Raw genomic sequence first — 11435 nt, 5'->3', positions numbered from 1 at the left:
TTTTCATATAAATTAACATTAACATTAGAAGGATAAATAAAAAAATAAAAAAATAACAAAAAAAAGAGCTTAAATAGAATTTAAATAAAACAGAATTTAAACATATAATTAAAAAAAACAGCCTCATCTAAATAAAGAGTTTAAATAAAAAAAATAGAATTTAAATACAGTTTTATATATATACATATATATAAACATATAATTAAAAAAAAGTTCTTACATATATATATATGTAAACATATAAACAAATAAAAATAAAAATAAAAAAGAGTCTTACATATAATATATATCAAAAAAAAAAAGAGGCTTATTAATATATATCAAAATAAAAAATAAATAAAAAAAGAGTATCAAAATAAAAAAATAAAAAATAAATAAAAAAATAGTATCAAAATAAAAAATAAATAAAAAAAAGAGTATGTTACATATAATAACATATATAAACGTAAAAAAAAAATTAAAAAAAAATAAAACTCAATCTCATCTGTCGAAAGCTGAGAGAGAGAGAGAGAGAGAGAGCGAGAGACGGGCTTACCTTCGAAGACGACTGGATCGACTGAAGCAGGGACTGAGGGCTGCGATCGATCGACGTCAGAGGGTTGCGATCGACGTCAGAGGGCTTCGATCGACGTCGGAGGGCTGCGATCGACGTCGGAGGACTGCGACTGAGAGACAGAGCTTCGATCGGGCTTCGACTGAGAGAGAGAAGGTTAATTTTTCTCCTTTACTCAGTTTCGATTAGGGCTTTTTTTTTTTTTTACTTTATAAATATTATACTTTGACCCCAAATAAATATAAAAAATTCAAAAACGAGCCCCGTCGTGTCCCATGGCGTGTCCAGAAATGGACACGCGTGTCCCCTCCGTGTCCCTGCCGTGTCCCCTTCCAAAAAAATCATTAAATTAAAGGGACACGCCATCTGGCGTGTCCCGTACGTGTCCACGGCGTGTCCCCGCGTCCCCAGCGTGTCCGCGTGTCGGACACTGCTACGGCATCAATTTTGGAGTGTCCATGCTTCATAGCTTCCAAGAAAGAGAGAGGGGGAGGGGGGTTGAAATTGTGTATGAAAAGTTTGGAAGAATAACATATGCTATTATGAGTTGTGTTTTCATTTTTGTTTTTCGGGTTTTAGAAATTAAAAATAGCAATAATAAAAGTTCGAAAACGTCCATCACGTTCATTTTAGTGCGAAATGGTTTTGAAAAATAAAATTTTGATTTTTCTAGAAAGTGGATTGTTTTTGAAAAACTTTTACAAAAACAGTTTTTGTATGTTTTCTAGAAAATGAAAACACAACCAACCCAGTTGATAAGATGGTGTTGGTTTTTTGGCTTTCAAAAGTTATTTTTGTAATTGTGAGTGTGCCAGTAAGGATCAATCAGTCCTTACAGAATATTAATTGCCAACCAATTATCAGATGATCGTGTTTTAGTTCTTTTAGTCTCAATGAAGAGGACTTTTACTGGTGGCTTTGTTTAGGAAAATTAAGTAAACAATGATTAAATGAAGAACAATTATAGCATTTCATTAAGTAAAATGAAAGACTTACAAAGATCCAAATCAGCCTCGTAGAGGCTTACAGCAACAAACTACTTGAAACTACTCCTATGAACGAAGTACAGTGCAGAAATTTGAAGTACAGAAATGTAAAAACTGAAAAGGAAATAAAGTAGATAAAAATGGTTTTTTGGATCTGAGTCTGGGGGCACTTTCTGGGGCCTTCTCTGCTATTTATACTTCTCAATGACAACCGTCGAACTGCATTTCTAACCGTCGAACCATCCTTCCATGGTCGCTGATCATGTTGCCTTATAATTAGCTCCACTATGCCATATCTGCAGTTAAGTTTCCCTCCTGATTTTGAATTTAAATATGAGTAACCGTTGAAGCCACATCATCTTGCATCTCTTTGCTGATCCAGTGCTATGCAGATCTACAAAAAAAATACTAACTGCCACGTGTGTGATTATGGTTGAAGATTTGAATTGTCTTCTCGTATTGCCCTTATCCAGCCATGTGTCGAACTGTAATTGGCTTATATAAAATATGTAGCCAACAGATGGCTTCCCTGTTTCTCAAATGTTGATTTGTTGTAATTTTTCTTCAAGAAGTTGAAAAATATGTAAAGCTTATTCCACCTGCTTCTGCATTTACTATTTAATTGATGACTTTTAGGGCTCTCAGATGTATTAACAATTAAAAATATTTTTTTCCACAATGAATCAATATCTTGATGATGTGTTGTTAGATCTCTTATAGTCAAAGATAATGAATTTTCACTCCAAGAAGTTAGTTAGTTAGGTACGAAATCAAATCTTTTGTTCATGATGAAGCAGGGCTCTTGTTGGAAGTATGAGCTGCTACTGTGTTCAGAATGCCAAGTGCCCTGTTCTTGTTGTCAAGAAACCACAAATTAAATAGTTTCAGTTTGTTTAATTTACTAATATTAAAATATCTGTGGTGTTTATGTTTGTATATTATTTGAATGTTCTCTGACAATGACATGGTTCCAATTCTAAATTATCCATACAAGAAGACTTTTTAATAGTTGATTTTTTATTATTATTATTTTTTTTATTTTTAAATTTTGTGTGTGGAATATAATCACATTGAATTTGTAATCACTGTATTGCATTGTTTTTAATACAACTTTGAAACATAACCAAATTTATTATACATAACTAACATTATTTTGGATATAACCAAATACGACAATGGGTAGTGATTAACTTTGGTTTGAGAAATTTAAGAAGAAATTAAAAAATATCTAGAATACAATATGGCAACATCAGTATATTTGTTTTGATAGATTGTGGAGTCCACACAAAATGAATGCAGTGTTGATAACATTACATTCTAGGCACATTTTTTAAAAATAAAAAATAAAAATAAAAAGAGTTGATATATTTAATAAAGAGCTTTTAGGTGAGACAATCAATGTAACGTTTTTAAAACTAGAACACAAAATTCTATTCTTTCCTTTTTATACCCATTGCCTCACTGGAGAATCGGATCATCCGCTGTCATTTCAATATACAATTAAGAGTTGCTGCCAACCTAACTCCGCCTTGAGCTAGCCGCTGGTTGACAATTTGGAAACGGGGCGGAAGTATTGATCTGGAAGCTGGGATTAAATTATTTCTATATATATATATATAAATTTTTAAAAAAAGGGAGACCTATGAATTGGGATAAACTTTGAAGCTATGTGCGACGTTACCATTGTTTACACCTCTATATGCCCATACAAGCTGTTGTAATACTTTCAGATGCAAATCTGCCTGAAATAAATATACATTCAACTTCAATTTCAGCGTGTGTATTCCTTCTATATTCTTTTATACTGTTGCTTTGAATTCAAGTGAAGTTAATTAATAGACAAGCTTGTTCAATAACCAATCTAGCACGGGCTGTTGTTGAGTATTGTTTTCAAGTTTGTATCTTAATTAATGAGCTTTTCTTTGCCAAGAAGTTTTCTTTTGAATGAGTTTCACTACAACAAATAAGCACTTGTGGCGACTAAATTTGTAGTCGCCAAAAGTGATGGTTTAGTCGGTGAAGGTTTTTAGAGACTAAAAGTTTTGGTTGCCAGGTTAGTCGGTGGGCAATTGTCGGGAAAGGTTATTGGTGACTCAAAAAGGTTTAGTCGCCAAAAGTATTCAATTGCTGACTATAGTCGTCAAAAGCATTAAAGTAAAATTAAATATAACATTTTCAACGACTAAAACTTGTTTTTGCCAAAACTTTCAATTATTTTTAATGACTAAAATTTTAGTAGCCAAATAATTTTTTTATTTCATCTTATTGTTTTTTAGCTACTAAAATATTTTAGACGCTTAAAGTTTGATTTTTTTTTTTCACTACTAAAAGTCTAATTTGTTTTTGCCTACTAAACGTTTAGATAGATAATGTCTGTTCCTCCGTGTACTAATTTTTTTTTTTTATTTCATATTCCATTCTTAGTTTTATAGATAGATAATGTTTAATTATCAACACGAAAAGAAAATAATCTATGTAATTTTTGTAAAGACAGTACATGTATTGTAATAAGCAAGTAAAATTTCCTTGACCTGTGTTGATCATACATGTGCTCTTGTTTTGTATTGATGTTCAAATATACTTTGGATTTTCCCTTCTATATATAATCACGATTTGGGGCTGGGTCAATTTGGGGCTGGGTCGATTTACAGGTATGCGAATGGAAGAAGGTAGAGAGAGACAAAGAGACAGAGATAGAGGCATAGAGAGAGAGAGAGGGGGATAGAGACAGAAACATCGATAGAGAGAGAGCGAAAGACATTCTTGGGATAATGCTCCAATGGTGGTGTGACGCTGTGATGACTGTGCGAGAGAGACCATGGAAAGAGGAGAGGCGTGAGAGAGAGAGAGAGAGAGAGAAAGAGAGAGAGAGAGAGAGAGAGAATCACATGGATCACGAGAGAGACACCAGCTTTCCAAGGTAATTTAGCATAAAACGGTGACGTTTTGCAAACCTAGCTTCTTCTTTTTTTCCCTAACTAACTGAAAAACAAAGAGCTGTAAATTTTTGCCAACTAAAATGTAGTTTCATTGCCAATTAATTTAGGAATCCCTCTAAAATTTTGAAATCCTCCCTCTAAAATTTTAATTACAATTGCCAACTAAAATCTAGTAGCTAAAAGTCAACTAAAGTGTAACGACTCCATCACGTATAATGATTAGTACTTGATTAATTAAAAGGATTTGAAATTTAATTGCCGAGTATTATAATTTAATTTAGGATTTATGACAATTGTGGGATCTGACTCGTATATGATTCTATTAAAGATCTATTTTGGAATTAGAAATTAAGGGTCCAAATGGCTTAAGGAAGTGAACTTAAGAAGTTGAATCAATTTAATCTTAATTATAGACCCATTTGGGAGTTTAATTAAATAATCGATTCAGTTTAGTAAAATGGAGATCTGATTAATTAAGTCCGAATTAGAGTCAATTAAGTTAATTAAATTATGAGGATTGAGAATTGTGATTATTATGAATTAAATTCATTTATGGGAGGTCCAATTTGAATATGTAATTTATTGACGAAGATTTGATGTCTGATCAAAAATTGAAGGCCTAAATGATTTGGAAAATCAAAATTGAGGATGAAAATAAATTTAATTTAATATTTGGAACCTTTTAGGAGTTCGATTAAAAATCTGATTCAGATTGATAAATTTAATTATAATTAATTAGGCTCTAATGGAAGTCAAATTAGACTGATTAAATTATGTGGGATTTGTAATTAATTTGATTAATTAAATTATGTGCTAATTGAGATTTATTAAGATGTGTTAATTATAATTTGTTAATAGTATTAGTAACTTAATTCTAGAAAGGCCTAAAGTATGTGCACGTGTGGACGTGTGGAGCCATAAAGTGGGCATATGAGTATATTGTGTTAATTTCAAGCAAGGGAAATGAATTCATATTCTGCTATTGTTGAAGAAGTTCCACAGAGGGAGAGAAACCGTGAGAGAGAGAGAGAGAGAACTCAATTTACTTGATTATTGAAGAAGAGAAGAGTTGCTGGAAATGGAAGAGGGCTAAAGGAAAAGCTATGGATTAGAGAAAGAAATGAAGAAAAGAAAAGGGGAAATAGAGGAGAATCAATTAAAATGCTGAAATTAAAGTAGAAGGTATGGATTCATGCTTAATTTTTATAGAATCTTTATATTATACTTGAAATTAAAGATGAAATTGGACTCAAGATCATGTAATTAATAGGAATTAGCAAGAAGATGAAGAAAATTGGAATTCTATTTAAAGATTATGGAGATAAATTTGGAAATTAATTAGTTAAGAGTTTGATCTTTGTTATTCTTCATAAATTGAAACTAATCCTTGCATGCATGTTGGAATTTCAAGGTTTTAGATTTAATTCATATGTAAAAAACTTATAAGTTTAAATTTGGGTTAGATATGAAGAAAATTAATAGAAATCTAAATTAGAGTAGTTCAAGAATTAAATTATGATTTGCTTGGGAAAGATGTAAAATCAGTAGTTTTGATCCTAATTTCATACATGCAAATATTCCTTTAAAAGAGTTTATATTTTCAATTTCATGATTTAAGGGAATTAGTAAAATGATGAAGAAATTGAATTGGAGTTAATTGAGGTTTTGATTTTGTGTTGAAACTTAAATATTGGTTTGATTTTAATCTCTAATCTATGCATGCAATGTAATTTAAGAGTTTTATTTAATTTAAACATGTTATTGAATATATTAAATTAGTTAGTTTTATTTGAATTATATATATGCAATGTCAGCTATGAAAAATTGACAAGAAAATGAGGAATTAGAGCTATGTTCAAATTTATGGAAATTAATTTAGAAATTAATCACATTGAGTTTCAATTGTACATGCATAATGAATTTTTCAAGAGTTTTGAAAGTTTAAATCATGTTTTAAAATTTGTGGGTTTGATATAAAGAATATGAGTTAAATATAAAATTGGACAATTGGAGCATGATTTTGAATAAATGACTTTTAATTGAGAGTGTTTACTAAATTATATGGTGGTTCTCCATATTTGTGTACCAAAAATACATGTTTTGAGGTTTTGAATATCAAATCTGAACTTCAATTACAATTCTGGAAATTCCAGAATTCACACTGTCCGCTCGAGCGAGGAAAGTCTCGCTTGAGCGTGAAAATCAAACTTCTAGAAGTTTTTCAAATTTTACAGTCTGCTTGAGCGATCAAAGTGGCGCTCGAGCGAAGACCCCATTTTCAGCATATTTTGAAAAATTGCATTTAGCTCACATTTTTATTCCATCTCTTTCCAAAGCATTTTAGACATGATTTATGACTCAATAAAGATTAATAAGCTATCAATCAATATAGATTAGTTAGTTAAGGAATGAATCATTGATCTAGTGGCAATTGTTTAAAAAGCTAAGTAAAAGATCAATCTATTTGGAAAAGAATGGCTTAGTAATGAAAGATTATGTGAAATAAGAGCCCGGTTTATTTAAATGAGAAAGAATAAGCTAGTAGAACTTCGGACTATTTAGACGAAAAAAGACTAAAAAAGTCAAGTTTGATCAAGGGAGTAATATTATATTTCAATGTGTATATATTATGTGCTTGTGTAGGTCACGCGCCATTGTCTGCCTGATTTATCTGATATGTCCAGTTCGTCTGATTTGCTTCTGCGGCTACCTGTGAGTAATAACATAGTAAAGCTATGTTCAACCTTATTTATTTTCTGTATGATGAAATAAGAATTGTTTTCTAAAATGTTATGTTCTGTACAATAAATGATTGTCCAATTTCTGATATGTATTCGTGACATCCTTAGTATCATGTGCTATGTGTTGGCTGTTACTCGGTATCGGAGGTTCCATCATGGAACTTAATCTGTCTGCACTCTGTTACCCGTACTGGAGGCTCCATCATGGGGCTTATAGCGATCCCGGTTTTCCCTTCCTTTGTTTATTGTATTCCGAACTTGGTTCCGTGGTTATGTTGTTGTCTTATTCTCATTTTCATCCTTTACTCTTTGTATTTGAGTCTTGGGTTGTGTTAGGCAAGTTTGGAACATGTTGGTTATGTTTAGAAACCAAAAGTTGATGCCCAGATTTTGGCCTTCACGCTTGAGCGGGGCTTTTGACGCTCGAGCGGGCCCTTTGTTTTTACTTCTCCGCTAGAGCGGGAGTTTTGACGCTCGAGCGTGATTTGTCATCTCTCAGTATTTTTCTCTGCAGGTCGTCGTGCGCTTGAGCGGGAGTTTTGACGCTCGAACGAGCCCTTTCGATTTTGTTCCTCCGCTCGAGCAGGAAGTCTGACGCTCAAGCGGGGACCATGGTCTGCAAAACTTCTGGAAGTGTACAACCGGCGCTCAAGCGACGCTTTTAACACTTGAGCGTGAGTCTGTGTCTGACGCTCGAACAGGGCGACTTTTATATCAGTCCGAAAAGTGACATTTTGGATCACTTTTTGATTTTCTTTCTCTCTCCTACTTTTTCAAAACCTCCATTGGAGAGCACCTCACTCTAAAACTCCAACTTCTCTCTAGGATTTGATCTAGTAGGAGTGATCTTCTATCCTTGGGCCTTTGTAAAAAGTGTGGAGCTTGTTGAGGGCTACGTTTTGATCCAAAAATATTGGGGTTCGGAGCACTTTCAAACTTCTTCATCTTCTTCTTTGAGCTCCGAATTTGAGGTAAGGATAACTACTCATTTTTATGGTCTTTGACATAAACTATTGGTCATTTTGATGTAATGTTGAAGTTGGGTAATTTTGGGTGTTAGGGTTTCAAAATAAATAAAGAGGGGTTTGGTTATTTTGACTCATAAATGTGTATCTTGGGTCTTAAAATGATGGTATTGTTGTTGTTGATGATATATGGGACCTTTGGGTCATTGTAGAGAAAAATGGGGAGAAAGCCCTAAATTGTTGCATGAATTAATTTATATAATTAATTTGGAAATGTTATGGAAATATGAATTGAGTTGGGAATAATGAAATTGGCTCATTATGTAGTAGAATGGTGGAGTTGGATTTAATAATCACTCACCTTTGAGAATTGTTGATAATTTATCTGTTGATGCATTTATTATCTGTTTAGAAATAACTGTTTTGGGCTATCGGTGAAGGATAGTCTTGATTGTTGTAGACACTGCATGATGATTAGGTGAATTAAAACTAATCAATTTGAGTATGTCATTGAGTATGACGGTTGGAATAATACAGCAAATATGTGTATTGATTGGTCATTGTATATGATATGTATTCAAATACATGGGTGCCGAGTCCCGCGGATGAAATTTCCGTAAAATGGCAAATTTAAAAATATTCATATATGGGTGCTGAGTCCTGCGGACGAAATTTCCGTAAAATGGCAACTAGAAAATAATTATACATGGGTGCCGAATCTCGCGGACGCAATCTCCGTAAAATGGCAGTTTGAAGTATTGATAGTATGAGATGTAGTCTCATTTAAGTTGTTTGGCCAGGTTTTGAGCCGTGTTTATAAGTTGAGAATTGGATAAGTAAAGGATTATGGAACTGGATTGTATGTATGTTGGTTTTTATTAGTTAGACATTTATCAAATGCTAATGTTTTAGTTATTGCCCATATTATGTTTAGCATATCTCTACTGGGCGTTGGCTCACCCTATGTGGGACATTATTTTCAGGTACAGGCGACATGCTGCCTCCAAGGATGTAGCCTGGGAAGTTGTGGGAGCTGAAGGCTTCCTTTTTGTGATTAATTGTGTATTACATATAAATCAAGCCAATGGCTTATTTTGTATTAAGAGTTAGTACTCTTTTTTTGTAACCAAGTGTTGGCTTGGAAAGTTGTAAGCTCGTAGGGCATTTACTTTTGATGTCAACATGTAATACTTTTGAAATGAATACTCTAATAAATGGAAAGATGTTTATTTCTCTTATGTCTATGCATGTCAAGATTGTTGGGTTTTATGTATTATTTTGAGGGCGTTACAGGGCTCAGCGTGTTTATTCTCTATTACCCAGATCTGGAGGTTCCTTTATGGAACTGGTTATTCGTAATCCTCACTTGTCTGCATCTGTTCTGTATCTGCTCTGTTAGCGCTTATGGATGTATCACGTATACTTACGTATGACTTATGATTTCTGTATATGACCTGGGCAAATTATGAATTTGATACGAAACTGAATTATGAATTCTGAATCTGTACGGACTCATTCATTAAAACCCTTTATTCTGTTATTATTCACTGGGCTCTAGCTCACTGTATTATTTATGTATGTAGGCGATCAGGCACGTGACCAGTCTTAGAGGCATCTGCCTAGAATCTGTTTTTGTCAGCCAACCTATGTGCCTCCCGTGGAGGTTTCGGATATGTCAAGTGATTATCACTATGTGATTTAAAGTTTAAGTTCTATTTTCTTGTTTGGTTAAACAAGTGTAGACACCCCATTTTTGACCGACCTTAAGACTCAGACGTCATCGATTGAGCACTCGGTGATGGTGCATGTTGTGCTCGTTCTGAGGTTACGGAGTCTCGGCTAAGAGCCTTGTCTCCGGACTTCGGGACTCTTTTGTGTTTTGCCTTGGTTTGCGGACCAGGTCTTGCTTTCTCTTCCCGGAGGGAGGGAGAGGTATTGCAGACCATCTCTCAGTGGCCGTAGGCTACTTTTTGTGGTCGTAGACCACTGTTCCCGTTTGGAGACCAATTTCCGATTTTCGGAGCCGTCGGCCGTGCGCCTCGGTTCGGGACCGCTTAACTTTCTCTATTTGGCACGGTTTTTGGAGAGCTTGAACATTTTGAACCTTCGTTTTAGCTTCTTGACGAAGCTTGAACCTTTTGAACCCTTATTTTAGCTTCTTGAGGAAGCTTGAACCTTTTGAACCTTCGTTTTAGCTTCTTGAGGAAGCTTGAGCCTTTTGAACCCTTGTTTTAGCTTTTTGAGGAAGCTTGAACCTTTTGAACCTTTGTTTTAGCTTCTTGAAGAAGCTTAAACCTTTGCTCTAATTTCTCCAAGAAGCTTGAACCTTTTGCTCTAGCTTCTCTAAGAAGCTTGGACCCTCTTGTTTTTCTATAAGAGAGGGCCTCCCTCTCCTTTAAAGAGGTTGAAAAAAAAATTTGTCTAAGGAAAAGCACATATATCTCTCTATATCTCAACATTCTAGGCTTGGAAATGGTGTTTGTTCTTGGCCTTTAACACCACACCTCATAGCCACACACCCCCGCCATTGATCTAAGATTCTTGGAGGGTCTTGAGAGGTCTCAAAGAGCTGGTTTTTGGTCCAAGAAGCTGCTGGTTTTGCTGAAGCTACAAGGGTAACACACTATTCCATCTTTTAAGCTTTATTTTGCTCCATCTTTTAGCCACACTTGCAAGCATATTTGAGCTTTGGTGTAAACTGAAAAAAGTCTTGTTTTGAGGTCCTTTTGATGTTTGTTTAAGGTCATTTTTCTATTGGGGGTCATCTACCCCCTTGCATGCTTCATTTTATCTTGTTTTGAGCCATGCCTTAGAGCATTTGTGTTGGCCTTTGTTTGGCCTTTTAGCCACTGAAATAGCATGCTATTTTGAGAGCCAAAATCAGAGAAGGTGACCATCTCTCTCCTTGTTTTGTTTTTTAGCATTTTTGGCCTTACAAAGGAGCCCTTATTTGCATGCTTCCAAGCCATGTTTCAGGCTATTTTTGATAAATTTTAAGACCTGCATAGGCTCTGTCTAGAGCTTGTTTTTCCATATTGGATGTTGTAGACACCCCATTTTTGACCGACCTTAAGACTCAGACGTCACCGATTGAGCGCTTGGTGATGTTGCATAATGTGCTTGTTCAGAAGTTTCAGAGTCACGGCCGTGAGCCCTGCCTCCGGACTTCCGAACCCTCTTTTGTACTTTGCCTCGGTTTGCGAACCAGGCTCGATTTTCTTTGTTTCTTTTCCTGAGGGAAGGGAGAGGTC

The 11435-nt window shown here is 34.5% G+C and overlaps 1 long non-coding RNA gene across 1 annotated transcript; it reads left to right on the top strand.

Annotated features, from left to right (window-relative positions):
• The first annotated feature begins 5430 nt into the window (after positions 1–5430).
• Positions 5431–9422, top strand: LOC114275262 (uncharacterized). Its single transcript, XR_014365258.1, has 3 exons — positions 5431–5660; positions 7122–7190; positions 9168–9422. It is a non-coding gene; the product is annotated as an uncharacterized LOC114275262 (long non-coding RNA).
• Positions 9423–11435: the final 2013 nt, after the last annotated feature.

The sequence above is a fragment of the Camellia sinensis genome, chromosome 3 (assembly GCF_055761805.1).
Source record: "Camellia sinensis isolate YWXY chromosome 3, ASM5576180v1, whole genome shotgun sequence".
NCBI lineage: Eukaryota > Viridiplantae > Streptophyta > Magnoliopsida > Ericales > Theaceae > Camellia > Camellia sinensis.
The sequence above is the reverse complement of the archived record's forward strand: the minus strand, read 5'-3'. Positions and strand labels throughout refer to the sequence as shown.